The sequence below is a fragment of the Rhinopithecus roxellana genome, chromosome 21, assembly GCF_007565055.1.
Source record: "Rhinopithecus roxellana isolate Shanxi Qingling chromosome 21, ASM756505v1, whole genome shotgun sequence".
In the NCBI taxonomy this organism is placed as follows: domain Eukaryota; kingdom Metazoa; phylum Chordata; class Mammalia; order Primates; family Cercopithecidae; genus Rhinopithecus; species Rhinopithecus roxellana.
The window spans coordinates 29,004,641-29,031,423 of NC_044569.1; positions in this window are offsets into that span (position 1 = coordinate 29,004,641).

The window sequence follows — 26,783 nt, forward strand, 5'->3', positions numbered from 1 at the left end:
TTATTATTAACTAAAGTCCATATTTTATTCAGATGTCTTTCATTTTTACCCAGTGATCTTCTTCTGTTCCAGTATTTTCATGTCTCCTCTTGTCTGTGACAGTTTCTCAAGCTTTCTTGGTTGTGATCATTTTGACAGCTATGAGGAGTACTGGTCAGGTGTTTTGTAGGCTGCCCTTTTATTGAAACTTGTCTGAGATTTTTCTCAGGATTAGACTAGGGTTACCTATTTTGGGAGGAAGACCACATGGGTAAAATGCCATTTTCATCACATCATATCAAGGGTACATACTATTCGCATGATTTGTCATTGTTGGTGTTGACCTTGACCACATGGTTAATGCAGTGTTTGTCAGATTTCTCCACTGTAAAGTTACTCTTCCCCTGGCCCTGCCTTGCTGAACTCTTTGGAAGGAAATCACTATTCCCAGCACATACTTAAGAAAAGAGAGGTTATGCTCCTTCTTAAAGGATTAGAGTATCTACATAAAGTATTTGAAATTCTTCTAAATGGGAAATTAATAACCTCCTCCTTTTTTAATTTATGTATTCAACCATTTATTTATATTAATATGGCTTATGGATACATATTTTGTATTTCATGGTATAAGCTAATAATATTTTATTTTGTCACTCCAACTGTTCAAATAACTTTTATGAGAAGAGGATATTATTTAACATATTTTAATTTAATTATCAGTAATGATGTGATACAAAGCTACATCTGTGAGAGTCAGGTGTTATATAAAATTATTTCAATTAGATAAATTAGATTAGATATTCTGAAGGTATAAGCCCATCTTTAGTTATATTATTTATAATTACAAATGTACTATTTTAAAGTCATAGAAAAACGCACTTCCCAAACAATGGCATAGATAGATTATTTATTCAGGGTCACCTATGTGAGTAATAACATATCAGTTTCTATATCCCTTTTAATTTGACAGCTAAATTGATTTAACTAAAGAAGCATTCTTATATTTAAACTAAAACACAGAATACTGAACAAATAATAACAGAATAATTGCTTTTAGAACTCAAAATTCCTGTAGGCATATTTTGAAGGATTCAAATGAAATAAAATGAAATTATTCTTACCACGGTGATATCCAGGGTCTATGCCCTTGTTCAGGAATAGTTTGAGTATATAAATATATAGGTTATTGTTAGCAGAAATGCATTTCTCTCTTTGCCTTATCTCATTGGTCAAATGTATGATTTAACATTCAGTACAGCTGTGTAAAGAAGGATTAAATCCTCAATGCTTAATTACTTTAGCTAGTTTCCATCTGTTAGTTGATTTCAGGCCTTTTCTCCAACATTAAACTGCAAAGAAATTCTGCAAGCAAGCCTTTGGCATGACAGACATTTTTTGCTAACAATTCAACAGATTTAACGTTCACCTTCAAATTCACAGAATGGGAACCCTGGCTGCTATGGTTTGACCAAGCAAGTCTCTCAGAAGTTATTGTGTTGGAAACTTAGTCTCCAAACTCATATGTTAATGGTATTTGGAGGTGGGGCCTTTGAAAGATAATTACGATTAAATGAGGTTATATGGGTGGGCCCTCTCCCATGATGGCATTAGTGACTTTAAGAGAAGAGACAGAGACTTTAGCTATCTGGCTTGCTTTGTCTCATCACGTGATGCCCTCAGCCATGTTATGATGCAGCAAGAAGACCCTCACCAAATGCCAGTACCATGATCTTGGATTTCCCAGCCTCCACTACTATGAGATAAATCAATCTCTATTCTATATAAATTACCCAGTCTTTGGCATTCAGTTATAGCAGCAGAGAACAAACCAAGATATTGGCCTTACGTGACCTCCAAGAATATGAAAGTGGCTTGATTTCTGTACTCTTCATATCCTTTCCACAATTGCAAACTTAACATTTAAGAGTGTAATGTTAAATTAATTTTTATGTCACATCTTTGTACAAGTAAAATAGAATTTTCAGGAATGGTTTATTCAAAACAGAAGCAAATTGAGGTCTGACAAAACCCATATTGTGAAAATCTAACATCAATTTGATGAAACGGCACATATGTGCTTGCTGCCTGCCCCTCTGCAAAGGTCAACCAGAGCAATGGAAATGAGTTGGATGAAAAAGCCACTGGAAATACAAAAATGTACATCAAGTGGGCAAAAATCTTGGTATTTTTAACACACTGAGTCAAGGCCCAAATCTAATAGGGGATAAGATTAATTAAAAGAAAGTATTTCCATGAAATTTAAGGCTAGCTCAGCAATATAAATTTTTACATTGAACAAGTTAGAGAGCAAATCAAATACAACATTTAGTTTATCTCATTACTTTCAATTAGGAATGCTTATGGCCTCGGTTAATCTTTTCAAAAGACCTGGAGAATATTGAAGTGTCCCCTTCAAAGATATTTCTCACTGTTTCTCAATGACCTATTCCAGTGTTTAACAATTCTTAGGCAAGTAAGAATTTTATTGGTTTTGGGCAAAGATCACTGAACAATCTGAAAGCAAACAGTAGATACAATATAATCTTTCAAAACAATTATAAGGCTAAGAACCAAGAAAACAGAGAGAATGCTTTTCTTATTATAGAAGTAATCATTTCTCCAAGCTAATCAGTTCCTGGTATATAAGGTGTCATTCGCTCAAAATTACAGTCCCTGTGGTGTTGTACCCCTTCACCAGTTCCCATCCTTGCACCCCCACTAACACATACACACTTTCACCATATTCGTGGGATCCCTGTTGGTGGTTACAAACCCATTTGCTGCTGGTGGATGCTGTCATCAGCATCAAATCTGACAGTTTTCATCCATTACTACTGCTGGCCCAGAGGGTGTGTGAGCTGTCGTCCGGTCCCTCACAGCTGGCTGCCTGTGACCTGCCAGACAAGGCAGGTATTGACACCTAATTCTGCCTCTACTTGGTGGACCCTGCTGTAGAGGCATCACCTCAGATGCCTAGAGATGGACCAAAGAGGCTCTAGTAGGCGTCAGTTTGCCCAAGGCTCCTCAGCCCCGTAATTGTATTAAACATAGTTCATACCCAGGTAAGTCTGAATCAAATTGAAAAGCTAAATAAGATTGTGTGTAAAATTTTAACGTAAATTTTATAAAGAAAATAAAAGACCAATATCTATATACTTTAGAAAGGCTACTGATAAGTATTGAAATAATCTAAAGAATTTGTGAACTGAATTCTATAGCCAGATGTTGAGATGACAGCATACAATTTTGTGAAAAACAGATAGTTACTTTATGGTTTTTTGTTACTATGATTAGGTGAATGTGGATTTTAATTGAGGAAGAGAAATATCCTAATTTAAGTTTATCTACCAGTGTTGTACACAAAAAAGTGTGTGTATATAGATGTATTTAAAAATGTACATATAAATAGAAATTTACAACCAGGCAGTATCTTCCTTTGCTCTATTGCCAACCACATTTAATTAAAGCTTTCATCCTTTTGTATTAGTTTATTTTTGTTTTTGTTTTGTAGAGACCAAGTTTTACTATGTTGCTCAGGCTGTTCTCAAACACCTGGCTTCAAGCAATCCTCCCAACTCTGCCTCCCAAAGTTCTGGGATTACAGGCATAAGCCACTGTGCCCAGCCAGCAGTCATTTTTTACTAATTAAATTATTATACAACTGCCTGTCTCCCTTCTTCTCATCTCCTTGCACTTTGTGTCAGGGTGCTTTTATAGGATTATTTTCTGCTATTTATTTTCTTTAGTGACTAATCTCAAACTTCTTAGCATGACAAGAAGACCTTTGTAGATATAGTGCTCACCCTTTCTGCTGTTCTAGACACACCAAACAATTTGCTGTTTCTGTGATGTGACAGCCTTTTCTACATATTGTTCTCTACCCTTTTCTGTCCTACCAATTCTTTCCTGCCCTTGTCTGACTTCTATATGTTATTCTAAATGTATAAGCTGTCACGTTGCTGTGCAGCTTCCTGACTCTCCTAATAATATGTATGTGCCTCCCTGCTATGCCATCCTGTCATTGCTCATCAATATTTTCCTCATTAAAATATTGTCTATAATGTTTTAAGAACATTATGAGTTCATTACTGACACTTCTTTGGAAAACATAAAATTTGTTTATAGATAAAAATTAATAGATTTTTGAGGTCTTTAAAGGAAAAACATTAAACATGCATTTGCATATGGCACAAGATATGATCAACTTGCCTAGTGAATGCATTTCCAAAATAGCATTAAAAGTTTCATCATTCTGGTGAAATGAAGTTCACATTAGTACCTAAGCATTTGGGGTTTCCTGTCACTTAAAACATTTTTAAGCTATTCATTGTAAGATGCATTCTTTGTTGAAGAACCAATCCAAGTGAGGAGAAAAGCTGAAAATCGAATATACTACCGTGATTCAAAATGTGACAGTGATATTAAGGGGACTATAAATCATTTGGTCTCATGAAATCCTCATTATTTTGAAGAGATGTGAAATAAAATATTTGCCTTAATTCAAGGGGCCTTTATGTGCATGAGCTCTCATACTTATCAGAGATTACTACAGAGTAATGAAATTCAGCTCCAAAACCCATCTAGAAAAAGATAATTTTGAGTTAATAAAAACTCTTGTTTTGAGCCAGATATGGCAATTAAAGAATGAGAGTATATTCTGGTACACTTTAGCTGTGTCCTCAGATGAACAGGGCATGTGTATATCAGGAATCTCAGAGCCTCCCCCAACAGCTTCCTTATCCCAGCAGGGTCAGCCAGATCCTTGGAGGACCATTGCCTTGATCTTAGCAGGAACATTCCTTCTTTAATCCAAGCAGCCACAAACTCTACCAAGTGAATACCATTCCTTTTGAGGCTGCAGACCACACTCATTCTTATCTGTAGATGCAACTAAAGATGTCTCTACAGCTAGTGATTGTGCTAAGAGCTCCCAGTGAAAGGCAATCCATTTGGTGCAGGGATCTGCTCCCATAATAGCAGGGGCTGTATCTTACATTAGTAATTCATAGGCTTGGCTCTTGTAAAGTTGACATTCATGTATTGTGACAGCCTCACCTTGAAAATTTATATTTATTTATTTAAGAAAGAGCCCCTAAGATGATGATGTTTTTTTATCACCTGAGCAAAAGGTGAGAACTCATTTTCTCTTTATAGTTTTTAAAGCACTGGACATATACTGCCCACTGCTTATGCTTTGGGGGGCAATAATCACTTCCTGTATCTTAACTTTTGTTTGGGTGCAGCATCCCACTTACATAACATTGAAAATATACATGTATAATTTTTATATATATACATGTATAATTTTATTCACGTATAATTTATATATATATATACATGTATAATTTTATTCTGATTTTCACCTGCATAAACTACTTGGACATCGTAGATTATCATTTCAATATTTAGGAATTAAAACTTTCCTGTAGTGCAGCTATTACGTATGTGTAAAGTTCATGTTAGATGTTATGGAAATGAAGACAAACAATACAAAACACTGACTATAAGGATTTTATCATCTTTATTTATATAAGATTCAATTATGTCAAAACTACTATGAGATATAGTATATCCTAATAGATAAGAGGAACGAGTGCAGCATTTACTTGATTAGGACTTCACTAAGGAAAAAGTACTTGAGCTGCATGGATGTTCATAATGAATCTTAAAGAAATTATATGAATTCAGTAGGTAAAAAAGAAAAAAGAAAAGATGTCATCTGGTGTAAAAGTCATGCACAAAGACACAAAGGTTTGACAGCATGTCATGATCTGGTGGCATAAAGAAGAGAACATCAGCTGTCTTTGCAAAGATATTGAACATTATTTTAATTTGGTCATTTGGACTTTCTGAAACTCAACTTTTATCATTTGTAAAGGGGAGAGGATAAATATTGATAATTGATCATTGAAATGATAATTGATAAACATGAATTTAGTGAAAATTAATGATAGTGGCCATGAATAGCTATGCTGTCGATAGCTATACTACTGACAGTATTAGAAGTCCAGTATGTTTGGAGGAGAGGATACTAAAATATGAGTATATTTAACAGAATTTGAGAGATTTAGTTTCAACTAGATTTATGTTTTATGGTGATCCCTGCAAGTGATAGAGTGAAAATGTCTACTCATAAATGCACATTTCAGCAATTATGTCATGTCCTCATTTTCCTCATCAAATTATTAATATGGCCTTAATCCTGAGAAATGACTTGAATTTCTTCTCTGCCAGTTATTCCTAAAAAAAAAATAACCTTGAATTACCCCTGAGGCAAAAGAAGGGAAATCCTATACTCTGAAACAATGTCTTTATTTTCCCACTTCCCCCAAACTGCTTTGCAAGTTAACATAACACCTGCTAATAATCTTTCTTACGTTTATGGAACTGAGTTTTCAGCAACAGCTAAAGTTAAGATATTTAAACATCATGTTCCAGAAATGCATTCAAAATCAACACTTTTATTTGAGTAAGGAATGAGAAAATATCTAAAATCAGTCTTTATAATCCATTATGTTAACCTTTCAAAATTTGAAATATAATAAACTGTAATCTCTGAGCTGAAACACTCTGGTGAAATGAAATGAGTTAATAAACATTTTGCTCTATATTTAATTGACAGAAAATTTGAAGGCTGAATTAAAGCCAAAATCAATGGAGTACAAATATGAATAGCACATTTATACCACATGAAGCCGGAGTATTGTGAATATTTACTTTGGAACATAGAGGCTGAAGAGAAAAGAAAAATAGAATTTTATTGTATTTATATATTCAGAACAAATTCATCGATCAAGAACCAGCAGTGATATTGAATGTGTGTGTGTGTGTGCACATTCACACGTGTGAGTTTTTTCTTGATTAGTAAAACTGTACTTTTCTTCCAGTCAAAATCATGATATAGGAAATAAAACCCCATCTGTCTATTTTCTTCTTATAAATCATATATCACTGCTACTGCTGCTAAGAAACCAGGAAATAAAATTTTGGCAAAAGTTATTCCAGCTAAATTATGATAAAAAATGTGTATAGTATCTGTAAGGGAAAGTTTTTAGGATCCTATGGGACACAGAATTATAAAACAAAGAAATAAGCTACTGAGCTCTTTGTAAGAATAGATAATCAAATAATTGCATTTTAGGGCAGAATTTTTAATGAAATACAGGTTTCAGTCATATTTTAGTTAGAATGAATATGAATATGCTAGATACCAAAATCGTATTAACTAATCTTTTTAAGATTCATATGATTCTAAATCTTAGAAAGAAGCAGTTTTGTATAAAATATTTAATTGATTTAATATTTTTTATTTTCTCACTCAATAAAAGCAGTAACAGTTTCCATTTTTATAGTTATCCTTTGTAACAGTGCAGAAAGATTTATTCAAAATTATTTTAAAATGTTTTCTGCAGCTAAGAAATTATTGACAAAGCAAGTTTTTTTATATTTATGTCTATTTTATATAAAACAATTTATAAACTGATACAATTATTTTTAAAATTATATTTTGTAAATATATGTTTAGTCTTTCACCATTTATATATGTTTATCAAAGAAAATGTATGTTTTTATATTTTACTACTTTTAAATACAAGAACATATAATATTTCATTTATTCTAATACACATAGAGAATACTCTCTAAAATATGGAAGACTAAAATAACGACTAAAAGATAAAATAATTCAGATAATTTTCAAGAAATTGTATTTCATGGTCCTTATTTTTAAAATAGTAATTTAGAATATATATATTTCTTTTCATAATATTTTCAAATTACAGTCACATATGTCACTTTTCTTAGCTTCATTAAAATATTTATGTACAGTGTCCTCAACTATGCTTGGTCAGTTCTGTGATTCTTGCTTTCCCCTTTTATTTCAGTCATGAGTAGTGTAGAGAACCTGCACTAAATTAAAATCTGTATGAATCGGGTAGTGTCAAGTAATTTTTCAAAAAGTGTGGTAGGTTTTATTGATTCAAGCTCCCTGAATCAGTTATGTTTTCCACCTTTTAAATTTCTCAATGTTTAAATAATTAAATAACCATGTTTTTTTATTCCCCACAAAAGACTTCTTTATACATAAAACAAATTTTCTCCTTAACAGTTTCATATAAGTTAGTTTAAGAAAAAAAATAGAATAAGGGCTTATTTTCTGACCATTCAAAAAAGAAGAAAGAAAGAAGAGGGACAGAATGCAGCACTGGAGCTGAGAAAACTGATTTTGCAAAGGGATTCCAATAGGGGAAAACAGATACATAGAAATCGGTAACTGACTCTTGAACAGAAATCCTGGAAAGTCAAAGTCAACAAAAAGACATCTTTAAAATGACTAAGGGAAAAAAAACCCTATATTTTTAAATGTGTTAAACATATTAAAATATGAAAGAAAAATAAAAGTGATTTAAAGTCAAATAGAAGCTGAGATAATTCTTCATTTGAAAACCAACAAGAAAAATTAAATAGCTAACACTGAAAGTAAGATGGTTAGGCTACAGAAAAATGATACTAGATGTAACAACAAAGTTGAAGAGAGAAAGGAAGATCACCAGAAGTGTATAAATACTGATGGCAAGAACAGTGTCTATTTGAGGTAAAAATAGTAATCATAAAAATAATGATAAATATCTACTGGACTTTAAAACATATGTAAATTATTTTATAACAGTAGCAAAAAGAGGATTAGAGTTCAAATATATAGTATAATTGTTTCAGTCCATTTTGTGTTGCTATGACAGATAAGGCTGTGTAATTTATAAAGAAAAGATATGTGTTTGGCTTACAATTCTGGTAGTTGAAAAGTGTAATATTGGCCATACGCATCTGGTGAGGGCCTAAGGCTGCTTCACCCATTATGGAAAGCAGAAGGGTAGCCAGCATGTGCAAAGATATCACAGGCCTATAAAGAAGGAAGAAGAAAAACCAGAGAAGCTGGATTCTTTTGAAGAACCCACTCTGGCAGGAACTAATCCATTCCTATGAGAGGGAGAGCTCATTCAACCCTATAGAGGACATTAATTTATTAATGATGGATCCACCCCTATGACACAAATACTTCCCAAGAGGCTCCCCCTCCCAACACTGCCATATTGGAGATGAAATTTTAACACAAGTTTTGGCCAGAACAAAGCAAACCACAGCAATGTTTATTTGAATCCTTATGCTAAATTATTGAGAAAATCATTTAACAGTATATAAGTAAAACGAAAGGCTACTAAGGATGATAAAATGGAATAATAAAAAAGCTGATAAATACAAAATCAGGTAGGAAAGTTGAAATAAAGGCAAAAAGGAAGCACAGAGAACAAATCTTAAAAGAAAGCAAATAGCAAGATATAACTCAACTCTATCAATAATTACATTAGATGTAAATGTGCTAAAATCTCCAACCACAATGCAAATATTTTTTTTTTTTTTATTATACTTTAAGTTCTAGGGTACATGTGCATAACCTGCAGGTTTGTTACATATGTATACTTATGCCATGTTGGTGTGCTGCACCCATCAACTCGTCAGCACCCATCAATTCATCATTTATATCATGTATAACTCCCCAATGCAAATATTTTTATTCTGAGTTTTTAGTGTCAATTATATATTGTTTACAAGAAACACACATTAAATAAATGGAAAGAAGTAAGTTGAAGGTTAAAAGATGAAAATGATATACTATGCAAGCACTAAAAGAAAATTGACATTGTTATATTAATATCAGACAAAATAAAATCTAAGACAAGAATTTTTACAAGAGGTAAAGAGGGATGTTTTATGATAATAAGATGCTTAATTCAGATAGGGTATATTGCAATCTTAAATTTGTGTGCATTTAAAACTTGTGTGTGTGTGTGTGTGTCTGTTTTTGTGTGTGCATTAAGTAGAGAACTAAGAAGTAGAAAAATCCACAATAATAGTTGGACATTTTAACATAGCTCGTTAAACATAACGAAACAAGAAGACAATGTAATTAACAAGTATATAGAAGATTTGAATATCACATTTAAAAACTTGATCTAATTGGCATGTATAGAATATTGCAGCAACAACTATAGAATACTCTCTTACTTTCAGTATACCCTAAAGAGTTACCAAAAGACAGGCAATGACAATATCCTCAAATATTTGAAAAATAAACACCACATTTCTAATAACACATGGGTAAACAAAAGTAACAATGAGAAATATTCTTAACAGGTCAATGATGAAAACACAGTATATCACAATTCACATTGTGTGGTTAAAACAACATTTTGGAGAAAATACCTTTAAATAAATATTTATCAAAAAGAAGAATGGCTAAAACTAAATATTAGGCTTCTTATTAGTTGTAAAGAAATCTAAGAAATTACCAGCATTTTTCAATGAGTATAATTAAATTTTGCAAGACTTTCTGTAAGTCAGTGTATGTAAATTTTTTGTGATGTCTCATCCCTTTATGTTAAAAAATGAAATAGTAAAATAAGCTCTAAACTGAAATATAAAAACGGAGAATTATAAAGAATATTTGATTTATTAGCCTTAAAAAAATTAGCTGTTTGTACTCCAAAAGCCACATTTAGTTCATGTTTTGGTTCTGACAATTATAGATAGAATGTCATAAAGAATGAATTTTAAATTTGTTATTTAAATTTTGTTGATCCTCAGCTGGACATCAATGGCTCTATGTAATCCTGAATAATAGCGATCTGGACATCCTGGCCAGTAGGTAGTATTTGGCAGGTTAGATTGGCTAGTAAAGTCTAAAAAGTTTAAGCAGGGATTGGGAGAGTCCTTTGGGAGAGCAAGGAGCTCAGGTTTTTCCCAGAGAACAAACTATAACCTAGTACGATTACCATCACCTCGCATAATCCTGAAGGTGGTTGAGGGGACAGACCTGCAGAGTCAGAGGTTAAAGGAGCAGTTGAGAGGGATCTGGGTATTTGGGAGAAGAAGGGAGGGTGCCCCAGGGGCTGCAGAAGAGGGTGGAGTAAATTTGCAAACATGTATGTTACATATGTCCCATGTTCATGTTAAGGTAGAGACTTAACACATAAATGCATTAAAATTAGACCCTACATGTCAAAAAATGGAATGGAGAACATAGAGGCGTCTTGTGTGCAGCCTCTGTAAGCCAGCCAGAGCTAGTCCACGTTCAGTTGTCAATTATCAGGAAGAAATGCTAGTTAGGTGCTGTGTGGAAACTGCCAAAAGGGAGGAAAGTCCAGCAAGTCTTTCGGAAGGGGCTGGTTCATCCTTAGGAAAGAAAGTCTAATGGTGGTTAGTGAGGGAGGATGTATAAAGAAGCATGTCTGACCTCCCGGCTCGTCATGAGTGGGATCTCAGTTTCTAAGGTTTCTCTGGAGTCCCTTTGGCCAAGATGGGTCCATTCAGTCAGTTGGGGGACTTAGGATTTTAGTTTTATTTCTCAACAGCTACATCCAAGGAAGCCGTTTCAAGTACATGCAATGCACTGAAAACTTGGTCCTCGTGCTTATGTGGGTGTCCTTTGTATCCTGTGACACTTTCGCACCTTTCATAAATTCATAACAAAGAAAAAAAAGCTTTCTCTGCTTCTAAATAGTAGAGCAGGAGAGATAGGGAAAAAAGTAACTTTACAATGAAGGCCGCCACAAACTGCCTCAGCCAGGTGATCAAGATTAATGATAAATCTTGTGTATAATATGAACCCATGTTATTATGTGAAGAGAATGATCCTTTAACGCTTGTGATCTTTCTTTTTTTTTTTTTTCCCAAAAACACATAACCTCTATTTGACCATGAGAAAAACATTAAACAAACCCAAGTTGAGAGTCATTGTACAAAATTCCTGACCACTACTTGTCAAAATTGCTAAGGCTATCAAAAGCGAGAAAAATCTGAGAAACTCTCACAAACTAGAGGAGAGTAAGGAGACATGACAACTAAATGAAGTGTGGCCCTTGGAAGGGATTCTGAACAGAAAATAGACTTTAGGTACAAACTTGAGGAAATCTGAATACAGTATCAAATATGGTTAACAATAATGTACCAATGTTGGCTCTTTAACTTTGATAAATGTAGCATCTGTAATAGAATGTATTACCAGTAAAAAACGCTTGGGTTATGGGGTATACTGGGACTCTCTGTAGTATTTTTCAAACTTTGTAAATCTAAATTTACTCTAAAATAAATTTTAATTATGCTTAAATACATTTAGCCCTTTTTATTGGAGTGGCAATATTTTCTCTAGAGAGAAATGTGTTTTTTAAGACATGTTTTATTCTTTGACATTTATGAGGGGAATAATGCTCTGAAATGTCTCCTTGACTAACATTTCTTTAAACATTTGCCTGAAATACCTTGCATTTCATAGTTTTTGAAGAGCAGACAAAAGTAGCCTTCCCTATTATTTCCTCATCTTCCTATTGCTTTTATCAATAGGTATATTTTCAGAATCACATCTGCAGTTGTCATGGAAAATGCATTGCTCATTGGCTTCCTGACAATGTTTGAGTAATTGCCTCGTGTTTTCCAGCAAGTTGTGAGACCAACTCTGAGTACAGACATATATCAAAAACAGAAGGTAGCAACTGCATTTTAGTAAGGTAACCTGAATAAATGGAGAGAAGTCAGAAGAAGTAAATAGTGATCGCCTTATCTGTGACACTTTAGCAAAGGTTATCTTAATATTCTACCCAGTAACATCTGTGACTGATTCTAGTGCCATGGTTATAAATTTTAAAAGTGTGCTAGTAAAGAGTACTAGCGAGAACACGAGAACACGAATGATTTCTTGAAACGATGTCTTCATTTCTTAAAACGCATTAGAAATTTTGCTTACTTTTACAAATGGCATCTTCATTATGTGAATTTTGCGAAATACAGAAAGAAAAAAATAATCATCTACATTTGTCAATTTCACATGATGTAATTCCATATATAATATTCAGTGGTAGTTATAAAACTTTTAAAAATGTGTTGAAACAGGACCAAAATGTGAACAATGAAAAAAAAGAGACTGTGTAATTTAATCAACCAGCATTCACAAGGGTGAGGATTTGGACTGGTCACTTTCACGTATTAACTGTGTGACCTGTGCCTGTGACTTCCATCTCTCAGTCATTCTCTTTTCACCTAAAACTTGATGGTGATAGTATGTTCTGTATACACCTCAGTGCTTCTGTTAGAGTCAAATACTATATAATGATTTTTATGAGATATGAAGAGCTATTTAGCTCTGTCTCTTCTTCTTCACCCTTAATACCTCTACAGTTCTTCTGGTTCTCATAATCTTTACATCATTGAAATGATGCTCCCTAAGCCACCAGACACCAAATTCCTACCTAGGGCAAATCAACTCTCTGAAGTATTATCAAGCTGATCATCTAACAAAAACACCTCACTGGTTGGCCAGTAGAAGCAAATCCAGCCACCTTGTAAGTTGCTGTGTGATCACCCCTCTGTCTATTCATCAAACTCTGTCACTTTTAACCCCCAATTCCTCACTGATAGAAATAGAAAGTGCTGATAGTACCACTAGTTCATGTGTCTCTGTCTTTGCTCATGTTTTATTCAGTTACTAAGAATGAATCTTTTAAGTGTTATGACTGCCTCACCCTAGCCCCAAGACAGGGTAGGGGTTCATGAGCTATGCTTGCATAATACCTTTTTTATATCTTTATAATTTCACATTCATATTTGATAGCCTTTTACCCTACTGAACTCATGGTCTTAGGGCATTTTTTGTTGCTTTTTTTTTTTTTTTTTTTTTTAGCAACTAATACAATATTAAGCAGAGGGTTATAGTCAATAAACGTTGTGCACTAGAGTTAACATTTAGGATTATAAAATTATTATACAGTTGGCACTTAAACAATGTAGAGCTTAGGGTCACTGATTTCTGGCAAAGTAAAAAATCCCCCATATAATTTTTGATGCCCAAAATCTTTATTACTAAATCATAAGGAATAGAAACATATTTACAGTATTGTGCTGTATTTATCAATATGGAAAGTTTACACCATCTGTTTCCAAGATAAATCATCTGTCTGAAATGGTGAGCAGCCACAGCTGCATACTCAATCTGCCATACATATCAAGCAATTCACCTTTTTCTTGTAAGGTCATGACTTTTCTTTGCTTCTCAGGAGTACTTCCAACCTCACTGGTGGCACTTCCTATGAGCACCGTGGTGTTATTCAAAGTTTACAGTATTGCCCTAAACACAATTAAAAATAGCTGAGAACCATAAACAATCACTTTGTACTGACCATGAGAGATAAATTTTGCTGTGATACAATTTGCTAGTCAGATGAAATGATCACAAGGAGATGATTAGTGTCACATAGCATTTTAAGCAGATACTAGCAACATTTGAGTTCACCCCAGAGCAATAAGAGGTGGCTATGAAATTATTACAGTAGTACAGTATACACTACAGTTAATTTCATGCAGTTATAATTTAATCCTGCAGCTTTATGCTTGTTTACATTGCTCTGCGAATGTGTATGGTGTTGTGTATGGTCTGTGTTTGTGTATTTTTTGAAAACAATTCACGTATAAGTGAACCCACACAGTTCAAAACCATGCTGTTCAAGGGTCAACTGTACTTTCAATTTGGTGGAAAAATTATCTTGTATCTTATAGCCTATATTATAGGCTATGTTTCTGAGAAAACTGTGTACTTAGAAAGTGTTACAGATGGAATATATACTCCCCAAAAAGATATGTTGAAATTCTATGTTGAATTTTCAGAAAATGCCCTTATTTGGAATTTGAGTCATATGTTTCAGATATAATTATTATAGAAATAAATATTAAGTAACAAAAATTTAATATATTAGTACTCAAAGAGTCAACAATTACAAATAAAGATGAAGGTACTCATCCAGGAGGATGCATATATACATTGAGCTTTTTTTAGTTTTCTGATTGAACTAAGGATACACACATGTTCTAAGGCTGGGTTCCCATTGATATACTCTTGGGGTTAAAATATGAAACACAGACCACATATAAGTTAAATAACTGTCATAGTTACGTAATCAAAACACCTATCACCGTATTCATTATTATTCTAAAACTAACCCCCTCTTTATGTTCTTAACCCCACCTACAATAGGCTCATGTTATACATGTAAACACATTATCAATTGTTGGAGAAACATAATTACAATGAAATCTCCCAACCCAGAAATCCTCTCCACAAAGGTAAGTAGAGGAAGAAAACGTTTGTATTATTGAATAAGCATTAAATTAGAATTTGATGCACATCACAGACAATCCACTAAGAGGTGGGGAAAACAGAAGGAAATCTCATCCTTTTATACAGCCAAGCAAATACGACCCATTAACTAGATATTTTCAAGGTACACAATAACTAGTCCTCAAATAAGAGAACGTGACAGCATCACTAGCCAAATATAGTTCATCCTAAACTTACCAGAGTCCATCTGTGTTAGCTAATTGGCTTTATCCAAAGGAGAAAAATACTTGTCATATACTTATTCCATGAAGCGATTTTGCAGTTTGGATAAAGGGGTTCGCTAAAGTTAGAGTGCTAACTTATCACAGAAACTGGGATATAGGGACTATCTTTCCCCGGTTTACATTTTAAAAGATGGCTACCAGGTCCTTGAGAAAGATATTCTCGGGCCATAAAGTTGACAAAAAGCCTCTCTAGTTTTCAAAAGCATTTTTATATACACTTCAAACAGAGAAAGAAGCACCTACAATTACAACTTTTCTAAAGTAAATGTCCTAGGAAAAAAGGAGGGGAAGTCTCTTCTCTTAATTTCAAAAAAGAGAATCAAAATCTCTTACTTTTATTTGCCCTGATACAATATTTTAGTTTTAAACTCTTTCTCCAGTTTGAGTCTTTTCTCAAAATATATGTAAATCCTTATTTTGTAAAACAAAACAAAACAAAAAAACTTTCTATTGTAGGAATCAAAATAATAATGTTATTAATTAAAACTAAAACATTTACATTGTTTTTATTGTATAAAATTACAAATGAATTGTATCATATTGAAAAATAGAATAGACTTAAGTTCCTAATTCTATAATCCTTGTCAAATTATTTTGTTAGGACGATTTTTTGAGATGTTAATCTGTCTGTTATTCTAATTAAGTATTTATCTCCCCCATTGAGTCAGTATCCAGTCTTTGGCAGTTCCTTACAAGAGGATCATTTCAGTTACAGGGCCAAAAACTGAAATTATTTGAATAAAATTATTTTTCTTGATTTCTGTCAGCCCATTGAGAGGCTGAGTCTAGGTTTTCAGAGGGAGGATGCTGTGAAGGAGATTTTCCAAGGGAGGATATTGTGAAGAAGAAGCCAAGCCGGGCCTGGTTGTGCTCTTCCTCCTTGTGTGGTTCCTTTCCTCACATAAGAGGGACTGGCACTCTGCTCCCTTTGCCTACCTTGGAAGCCCTAGTGGTGTATACCTAGGGAGCTGGGTAATAGATATGTGAGTTCCCAGCCTAGGCTAGCATGGGCAAATGATACAGCAACTCTCACTTTCAGAGGCATGAAATGCCACAAGGTTAGCATCGAGGCTCATGGAGACCAGAGGATAAATGGAGAACAGCCCTCAAGTGGGTCCAGTAAGTCCATAGGATCACGTGTTTACTCATCCATCTCCAAATACATAATCACTACAAATCTGTTAGCAGATAGAAGAACTTCCACATTGGTTTCTTGACGTTGAATGCCATTATGGTGGGAAGGGCCAAGTAGAAATTCTTGAAAAATGTTCCTTTTAACCCTCCCCTGCCATGATAGAAATAAGAAGAAATGCTTAATTTTAGGAAAGTTTCCATAGAGAAGTAGCATGATCAAAGATGTTAACATAAACCATGCTGGAGAAGTGGCTTCCCTCACAGATTTTCTATCAGCAATACAAGAAGTACTTACTGGCTGGTCAGTATAGAGTCAACCACAGAAATGCAAGAGCGTAGCCTGGACAGTATGTAAGAGGCTACTACAAAGTCAAGACACATCAGTGTGGCGGTTTGGATTAGGGTGGTAGCAGAAGTATGACAGAATTTGAAAGCAGTGTGAATTAGGATATATTTTGAGAGCAAAACTCACAGGACCTCACTTTACATGTGTATGCTCAGTGTAAAGAAAACAAAGCAGCTAAGGATGACAAGGTTTTTGATCTCAGAAGTTTGATAAATGATAGTGCTACTTGCTAAAATGGGAACCGTGGTAAGGAGCAGGATTCAGACAAGGGGAGAATAAGGAGTTCCATATAGAACTTAGTCCACTCAGGCTGTTAGAACAAAACACCACAGACAAGGAGCTGGAAGGTCCAAGATCGGTATACCATCAAAATTGGAGTCCACTGAAGGTCATGTTTCTGGCTCATGGATGGCATTTTTTGGCTGTGTCCTCACATATTAGAAGGGGTGAACGAGCCCCCTGGGCCTAGTTTACAAAGGCACTAACCCCACTCCTGAGGGGTCTTTCCTCTTGACCTACTCACCTCCCAAAAGGCCATAAGACTTAATACTGTCACCTTTGGAGTAAGAATTTCAACATATTAAGACAACACAAAGATTCAGAACATTAGCAACTTCTTAATATAGAAGTTTCTAAAAGCACCTAATAGGGATACTGGATAGAATTGAACATATTGGTCTGAAACTCACGGACAAGGTAGGGCCTTGGATATCTACTTGGCAATCATCAGCGAAGAGGCTGCGTTCAAAGCTGTGACATTGAATGTACTTAGAAAATATGCACAGAGAAGTTGCAAGGATTGGTCCCTGGTTCTGTCTATCTTTCAAATCAGAAAGAAGAGAAAGAGCAAGGAAAACAGATGAAGAAGAAACATTTAGTGAGGTGGGAGTGTGTTGTCCCCAGCTGCAGAATGAAAAGGATCGCAAACATACTAAACACTGCTGAGAAATCCAGAAAAGTGAGGACTGAGAAAAGATTGTGGTTCTGACTATGTGGAAGTTCTGAAGGTTTTTACAGATTCCTGTTCAATGAAAAAGTGAGAGAGTAGTTCAAAAACAGAACGTGAAATTAATGTGTCAAGTATACAAAACTATTTTGAGTTGTGTTGGAAAGACAATAAGAGAGAAGAGATGGCAGTTAGTGGGGGTAATGAGGTCTCCACAGTTATATTACAGTATGATATACAACATGACATATCTATAGCCACACATAAATCTATCTGTATTGGTCAATATTCATTTTTATAATTATACATCAAGGATAAAGAGGGAAGCCCCAAGTAAAAGATATGACCTTGGGAGTAAGCCTGAAATCTGGGTAGAGGAAATATGGTCAGAAGTTCAACAGTAAAAAAAAAAAAAAAAAAAAAAAAAAAGAAGTTGCCATTCCCCACATCTGTGTGTCTGTAAGAACATGCATGTATCTTCCTTTCATTCATTCTTTTGTTCTTTCTTTCTTCCTTTCCTTTCCTTTCCCTTCCTTTCCTTCCCTTCTCTTCCATTCCCTCCCCTTCCCTTCCTTCTCTTTCTTTTCCTTCATTACTTTTTTATTTTTAATTGACAAATACCAATTACACATATTTATGGGGTACAATGGGATGTGATATATGTATACATTGTCTAATGACTAAATTAGGGTAATTAGCACATCTATCACCTCAAACATTTATATCTTTGTGGTGGGTATATTCAAAATCCTCTCTTCTAGCTATTTTGAAATACAATGTATTGTGGAGCTTACTGTGCAGCAGAACTCCAGAACTTATTCTTCCTTTATAATTGTAACTTTATATCCTTTGACCAACCTCCCCCATTTTTTCTTTCCCTCTACCCTTCTCCATCTCTCCCCTTCCCCATCTCTAGAAACTACTATTTTATTCCCTACTTCTATGAGATCAATTTCTTTAGATTTCACATATGAGTAAGATCACTTGGCATTTGTCATTCTGGGTCTGGCTCATCTCACTTAACATAGTGACCTCCAGTCCAAGCATTTGTTGCAAATGACAGGATTTCATTCTTTTTTACGTAGGAATAACATTCCATTGTGTATATATACCATATTTTCTTTATCTATTCACCCATTGATGGACTGTAGGTTGACTCCATATCTTTGCCAATGTGAACAGTGCTGCAATAAACGTGGAAGCAGGGTAGGAGGCAGGATTGGACTCTGGAATATATTTAAGCCTGGCAGAAATAGGGAAGAGGTATCAAAAGCACTTCTCAGCCTGGCGTGGTGGCACAGGGGCTCACACTTATAATCCCAGCATTCTGAGAGGCTGAGGCAGGTAGATTGCTTGAGGGCAGGAGTTCAAGATCAGCCTGACCAACATGGTGAAACCCCATTTCTACGAAAAACACAAAAATTAGTTAGGCATGGTGGTGGGCACCTGTAATCCCAGCTACTCAGGAGACTGAGGCAGGAGAATCACTTGAACCCAGGAGGCAGAGATTGCAGTGAGCAGAAATCATGCCACAGCACTCCAGCCTGGGTGACAGAGGTAGACTAGGTCTCAAGGAAAAAAAAAAAAGCAAAAAAAAAAAAGAAGCACCTCTTCATAAGACTCACCCACCAACATCATGACACCATTGTCATGACAACGCCTGGAAGTTACTCCCATTTCCATGGCAAAGACCCAGAAGTTACCACCCCTTTTCCAGAAGTTTCTAAATAACCCATCCATTAATTTGCATGTAATCAAAAGCGGATATTTGCATGTAATTAAAAGCACTACAGAAGTGCCCCTGAGCTGCTACTCTGGGCACACTGCCTATGGGGTAGCCCTGCTCTGCAGGAGCAGTCGTGGGGCTGTAACACTATCACTTCAATAAATCTGCTTTCCTCTATCACTGCTGACTCTTGAATCTTTCCTGAGTAAGGCCAAAATTTTTCCTGGTTAAGCCCCAATTTGGGGGCTCATCTACCCTGTAACAGAAGTGCAGATATTGCTTTGACATACTGATTTCATTGCATTTGAATATATACCCAGTAGTGGGATTGCTGGATCATATGGTAGTTTTCTTAACATTTTAATTTTTTGAGGAAACTCTATAATGTTTTCCATAATGACTGTACTAATCTATATTGCCACCAACAGTGTGTAAGCGTTCCCTTTTCTCCACATCCTTACCAACACTTGTTAACTTTTGACATTTTGGTATCGCTATTCTAACTGGAGTGAAGTAATACCATTATGGCTATGACCTGTATTTTCCTGATGGTTAGTGATGTTGAGCATTTTCATATACCTGTTGACCATTTGTATGCCTTATTTTGAGAAGTGTCTAACCAGTTTCTTGATCCATTCTTACATCAGATTATTTGTTTTTGTTTAGTTGTTGTTGTTTTGTTTTGTTTTTCTTTTCTTTTCTTTTTTTTTTTTTTTTTTTTTGAGACAGAGTCTCGCTGTCACCCAGGCCGGAGTACAGTGGCCAGATCTCAGCTCACTGCAAGCTCTGCCTCCCGGGTTCACGCCATTCTCCTGCCTCAGCCTCCCGAGTAGCTGGGACTACAGGCGCCCGCCACCACCCCCGGCTAGTTTTTTTGTACTTTTTAGTAGAGACGGGGTTTCACCGTGTTAGCCAGGATGGTCTCGATCTCCTGACCTCGTGATCCGCCCGCCTCGGCCTCCCAAAGTGCTGGGATTACAGGCTTGAGCCACCGCGCCCGGCCTTGTTTTGTTTTTCTATTGAGGTTTTTTTTTTTAATTTCTTGTATATTCTGGATATTAACTCCTTACCAGATGTACAGTTTGCAAATATTTTCTCCCTTTCTGTTGGTTGTCTATTCACTCTGTTGATGGCTTTCTTTTGCTGTGCAGAAGCTTTTTAGTTCAATGTGGTGTGCTATTTTTCCTTCCTTCCTTTATTTCATTGTTTTCACAGTCTCTAGGGAGAAAGTACGTTTTAGTGAACTTTTCAATATTCTCTAAATTGAGCTACTAATATCTATAATGCTTGAGGAATGGTCTTTAGAATTTGATTTTCAACAATCCCCTCAGTTAACCTTAATGAAAGGATTTTGCAATGGGATAGGTATAGAAATTATGAAACAGGAAAGTTCTAGTGAATATACTCATACAAAAAGTGCACCAGGCCAAAGAGCTGTGAGTTGATGCAAGGCCTTTCCTCTGGCTTGCTGCATTTGCTAAATCTTGTCTCTGATAAAGACTAAAAGGCTTTTGCTATAATTAAATCATATGTGAGGATTTTATTCCAAAATGAGGCAATAAGTAAGTATAAAATTAACTAATTGGTTGACCATGCCAGCTGATGCCAGTTGCAGGAAAAAGTGGAGATGCTTAACCTTGTCTATAAGCTCAAAGCACCCTGCTGAATTGCCTGAAGCCATGCATATAACTGGGTCAAATAATAGGGCTCCTGAAGACAAAGGACAGCCTGGGGACAGTGAGTCCTCGCATAAGACATGACTCATTTCTCCAGTCCCATCTCTTTTAAATGACTTAGTAATTAACAGCAAGACTATAATATATCATGATACAACAAGCATCCAGGGACCAGAGCACTATTATAAAGAGAGATGATTTCTTAGTTCTTATGGAGACATTAATTTCTTCACATTACTCCTTTTTCTTAAATAAAGACATTACTGATATCATGCAGAATGATATTTTAAAGTTGTACTCTACTATGAGATTAGGCTCTAACCCTAAGGGATAAATTCCATAATTCTCTAAAATTAATTTATTTTCAAAACTATAATTAACAGTTCACTAAAATCTCCAGCACCATTATAGCAATACAAGAGCTCCTAAAGTCCCAACTACATGCTCATAAAATTTTGATTACTTCTTGTAATCGTGCCCATCTGGTAGCTTGGTTACAGCTGCATCTTAAAACTTATTGGAGATTGGCTGATTTTTGAATTTTTTTATGGTATTTTGATAATTCAACAGTTTGGAAATAAGAAATATAGCTTTTTAATCTTTAAAAATGTATAAATTAGTTGTTCTATTTGTATAAAAATAATAATTTGGCTGTGTCGCTTAATATCAAGTACTACTATTAGTACCGCACATAACATTTATTAAATCACTATTAGGTTAAACATAAGGAAATCATGCATCTAAAGTGTGCAAATAAGGGCATTTGGAATACTACAGTATCATCTTCTATCAAGTAATGTAATTGTAAATAAACTTAAATGTAAATGTCTTATTTTTAGTTTCATACAAGCTTAAAAATTTTATACAGTCTAACACGCCTTAAAATAACCATAGAGGAGGGCCGGGCGCGGTGGCTCAAGCCTGTAATCCCAGCACTTTGGGAGGCCGAGACGGGCGGATCACGAGGTCAGGAGATCGAGACCATCCTGGCTAACACGGTGAAACCCCGTCTCTACTAAAAAATACAGAAAACTAGCCGGGCGAGGTGGCGGGCGCCTGTAGTCCCAGCTACTCGGGAGGCTGAGGCAGGAGAATGGCGTAAACTCGGGAGGCAGAGCTTGCAGTGAGCTGAGATCCGGCCACTGTACTCCAGCCTGGGCAACAGAGCGAGACTCCGTCTCAAAAAAAAAAAAAAAAAAAAAAAAAAAAAAAAAAAACCATAGAGGAAAGAAAGACTGCATTTCTTTCTTTTTTAAGAGACAAGGTCTTGTTCTGTTGCCCAGGCTGGAGTGCAGTGGCACAGTCATGGTTTACTATAGCCTCAAACTCCTAGGTTCAAGCGATCCTTCCACCTCAGCCTACCTAGGAGTAGCTGGGATTGCAGGTGTGCACCACCATGCCCAGCTAATAGTGAGATAAGAAGTCTCACAATTTTGCTCAGGCTAGTCTCAAACTCCTGAGCTTAAGCAATCCTCCTACCTCGACCTCCCAAAGTGCTGGATTACATGTGTGAGCCACAAGTCTGGCCAAGACTGCCCTTCAAGAGAACCTGGAATTTATCTACTATTCTCAAGTTAGGCTATTAGAGCTACTAAGCAAACAGGGCAAGATGACTAACACTCCAGCTATCTCCGAGAGGATAGTTGCAGATCTTTAGATCATCTGAGAATCTAGGAAGTGGCATTTGTGGAAAGAAATGAACTGTGAAGCTTGGTGAGATTGATCCCCAGGGATCCATAGACACCCAGGGATCCATAGACACCATGACCACCTCAACCCTGGGAGGAGTCTGACATTGCCTGGTCTTCTTAGCTTCTGTCTGCTGGTGGGAGTCAAGACCTGCCTCTTGCCTGTTCTTGAGCAGCAGAAAAACTTCCTCATGGTGTTCCAACCTTGAGTAGCTCAGGGAAGCACACAGGGAAGACCACATCCTAGTCCTAAGTGTAGATCTGACTCTATGCAAGGTATTCTTGCATCTGGACCACAACCCCAAGGAGCATATAGAGGAAAATAGCCCATTTATGGGCCTGTCCTAAGAGAATACAAGGTGAATACTTAAATCAAGTCTTTCACAAGGCAGAGATAAAAGAGGAGCAAAGCAGCAACTACAATAAAATATTTTGAGCTTTAGAATTTTTCAAACATCACAAAATTTTGAAACTCCAGTAGACATTTTGGAGTACAGGATGGTGACTAAGCTAAAACAAAGCTTAGAATAATAAGTGGGGAATTGCCTCAAATCATAGGAAAAATGTGAAGGTAAAGTAGAAGAGGAAATAAAAATACCTAAAAATAGACAGGCATGACCTGGTTAGCATCATTCTCAAAATATTTGGGAGACTGTAAAAAATAATAAGATAAGAAAATAAAATAACAACTACAGATATATTAGTTTATCTAATATGATTTCTACTTAAAATTCAAAAAATAAATATTTATTGGATTTAAATATTTTGTCAAATGACTGGTTTTAAGATAGAAAAGAGAAAAATGTACTTCAGCAACAGTGACAATGTCAATTATGACATACTTAACAATACCATTAGCAGAGTCCTGTACCAGTATAAAAGTTACAACTACTATTAACAAAAAAGATATAAACAAATGAAAAACATCCCATGAATGCAGAAACCTAAAATCATGTAATGTAAATTATCCCGAAACTCTATAATTAAATCCAATGTAATTTTAGTTACAATTCTGATAGCTTTTTTTCAATGTAAAATAATATCCATTTTTTTCCATAAGTATTTGTTGAAAGCCAACACCATGCCTGGCATTATTTATGTCATTAAGGATGCAAAAACAAACAAAATAGGCATGATTCTTCCCTCATGCTATTTATAGTCTACCAGGGAGAAATTCATTGCAAAATTGCATAGCATAATGTCAGGTCGGGAAAAGAGCTACGAGGAAAAAGCAAGAACGTTTGCTAAACGAATTAAAGAGATTTTGTTTCAGATATGGTGGTCAGGAAACAACTTTCCTAAGAAGTACATTTAAACTGAGATGTGAATACAGTGTACTAAGCTATTAATCTCTGAAAATACATGGAGGAAAGGAATTATCCACAGTAAGTGCCAATGCCCAAGGTAAAAAAGTAGTGTGTTTGAAAAACAGCAAAGCAAAATGAGAAGAATGTCAGGAACAGAGGTTCAAAATACAGCCAGATGCCACACTTTGCAAGGCCTTGTGTAAACTGATGAAGGCTTTGACTTTTATTCCACATGTGATAGGAAGGAATTTGATGGTGAGGGCAGGGGCAAGAGACTGGCTTGGTGTGTTGTATATATTAAGCCCTATTATGTTTTAGGGCGTGGAATGAATGGCTGAAGGGCAACAGTGAAAGCAGAGAAGCAATGGGAAGGTCCTTGAGCAATTCAAGCAAGAGATGATTGTGGCTTAGAGTTTTGGTAATAGAAGAGTGACAGTAGTTTAAGAAAATATTTTCAAGGTAAAGGCAACAGGTGCAGTTTATGGAAAGTAAGTTGATTGTAAGCAAAAGGGAAAGTCAGAGATGACTATGTCTTGTGTTGTTTGGTTTTTATAAACTGAGCAACTCAATCATCGTACATTGTATTGAAAGGTGTGAAAATCAAGGAATATCTGGGAGAAAAATGAATTCAAAGATGTTGTGGGGACATTTTTTGCCAACCTAGATATCAGAACCTATTGAAATATCAATATTGTAAAATAAACATTATACCAGCATGCTGGTAGACAAATAGGCTGATGAATCATAATATAGAGTCCAAAAATGACACTCATTATATATGAAAATTTATTGTATGACAAATGTGGTATTGCAAGTGTGAAAAGCATGAGGCATTTAATAAAATATGTTGGCACAATTAAATATCCATCTGGATAAGTATAATTTGAACTCTCCAACACATTATTAAAAAATAAATTCCAGATGGTTTAATGATTTAATTAGGTGTAGAGATCATTTTTACTAATACTAAAACTTATAATTTATAAGAAAGAAGACATATAGACATATATATATATCACATATATCTAATACTGTCTACAAAAGCAATTTGAGAAAATTTTCAACTCACATGATCAAAAAGTGTTGTTATTATTTACATACTACTGATCAAATTAATGCAAAAATACCAGTACCTTAATAAATCCATGGACAAAGCATATAAATAAGCAATTCATAAAAGGCTTTTGTTAATTTAAATGTAGATGTATATATCTCATACTTTAACACAGAAATTTTACTATTTATAATTTGTTCCAGAGAAAAAAATTGGATTGTATGCTGTGTATATATAAATACACATAAATATATCATATATGAATCTAAATGACATAAGGATATCAATATGTAAGTATGTATATGCTATATTTATGTATCATGTAATATATCATATATATGTATATGATATATAAAATATATGTATATCATATATTTATCTTATACATAAAATTATATTTAGTGCAACATTGTATGTAGTGGGAAAATCTGAAAATTATTGGATAGTTATTGCTGTAATTTGGTGGAATGTTATACAACCAGTTAATTAATGGTTTATATAAGTTCACTAATGGACTTAAAAGGGATTTTGTGGATAATTAGTCAACGAATAAGGCAAATATAAACCAGTTCATATGAATCTACTTTTAAAGCTAAAGTGAAACAAAAGCCCTCAAACATTTATTTGTTTGTATTTTCATATGTGATAGTATGAGTAAAATCATAAATATTTCTATATGTTGGCATTACCAGACACATTATATGATAACTATATACTGTATTTAATATATAAGATAAATAAAATGCCAGCCTTAAAATATGGGCATCAATTAGAACCTATAAAGAATGAACAACTGCAAGAAATATTTTTTAAAATAAAAATTGGAGATGGTAAAATGGGCCAAAAATAATCAACAAGTTTGGAAGTATTTAAAGTACAGAGTATAAATATAATTACAATTCAATTAAGTTGGCAATCAATAGGAAAAATCACACATGAACCAACAAAACTTGGGAAAAAACATTTATGTTTGAAATTCAATGCAAGAAAACACAATTCTGAATTACGAATACATGAAAGAAAAAATAATGGCCATGCAAATGCCAATGTATCCTTACTTTATGCTGGGCACTATAATTAGCAAGGAGGATGATGAACCAAAAAATCAAAACTTCCTGCTTTATAAGGCTTTTTTTAAAAGGATTTTGTCCTAAGCCCTTTATATTTAACCCTCATAGGACCCCAAAGAGGGAAGAACTGTTCCCTCCTCAGTTTACAGTCAAGACAACAGGAGCCGGAAAAGATAAAAGACTTGGTCAAAGGTGCAGCTCCTTTTGGGCAGACCAGGAACACTTTGAACTGAATGATAAAGACAAGGAACGGCATAACAAAATTAGATGGAATAAAAGCTTATTAGAAACATTCTTATGTAAGTGCAACAAGAGACATGTAAATAATAGGATGTAAATAACAGCAGTGCTCAAAACAACAAGCAGACAGGAAACAAGGCAAATATCCATCAATAATAGATTTGATAATTTCT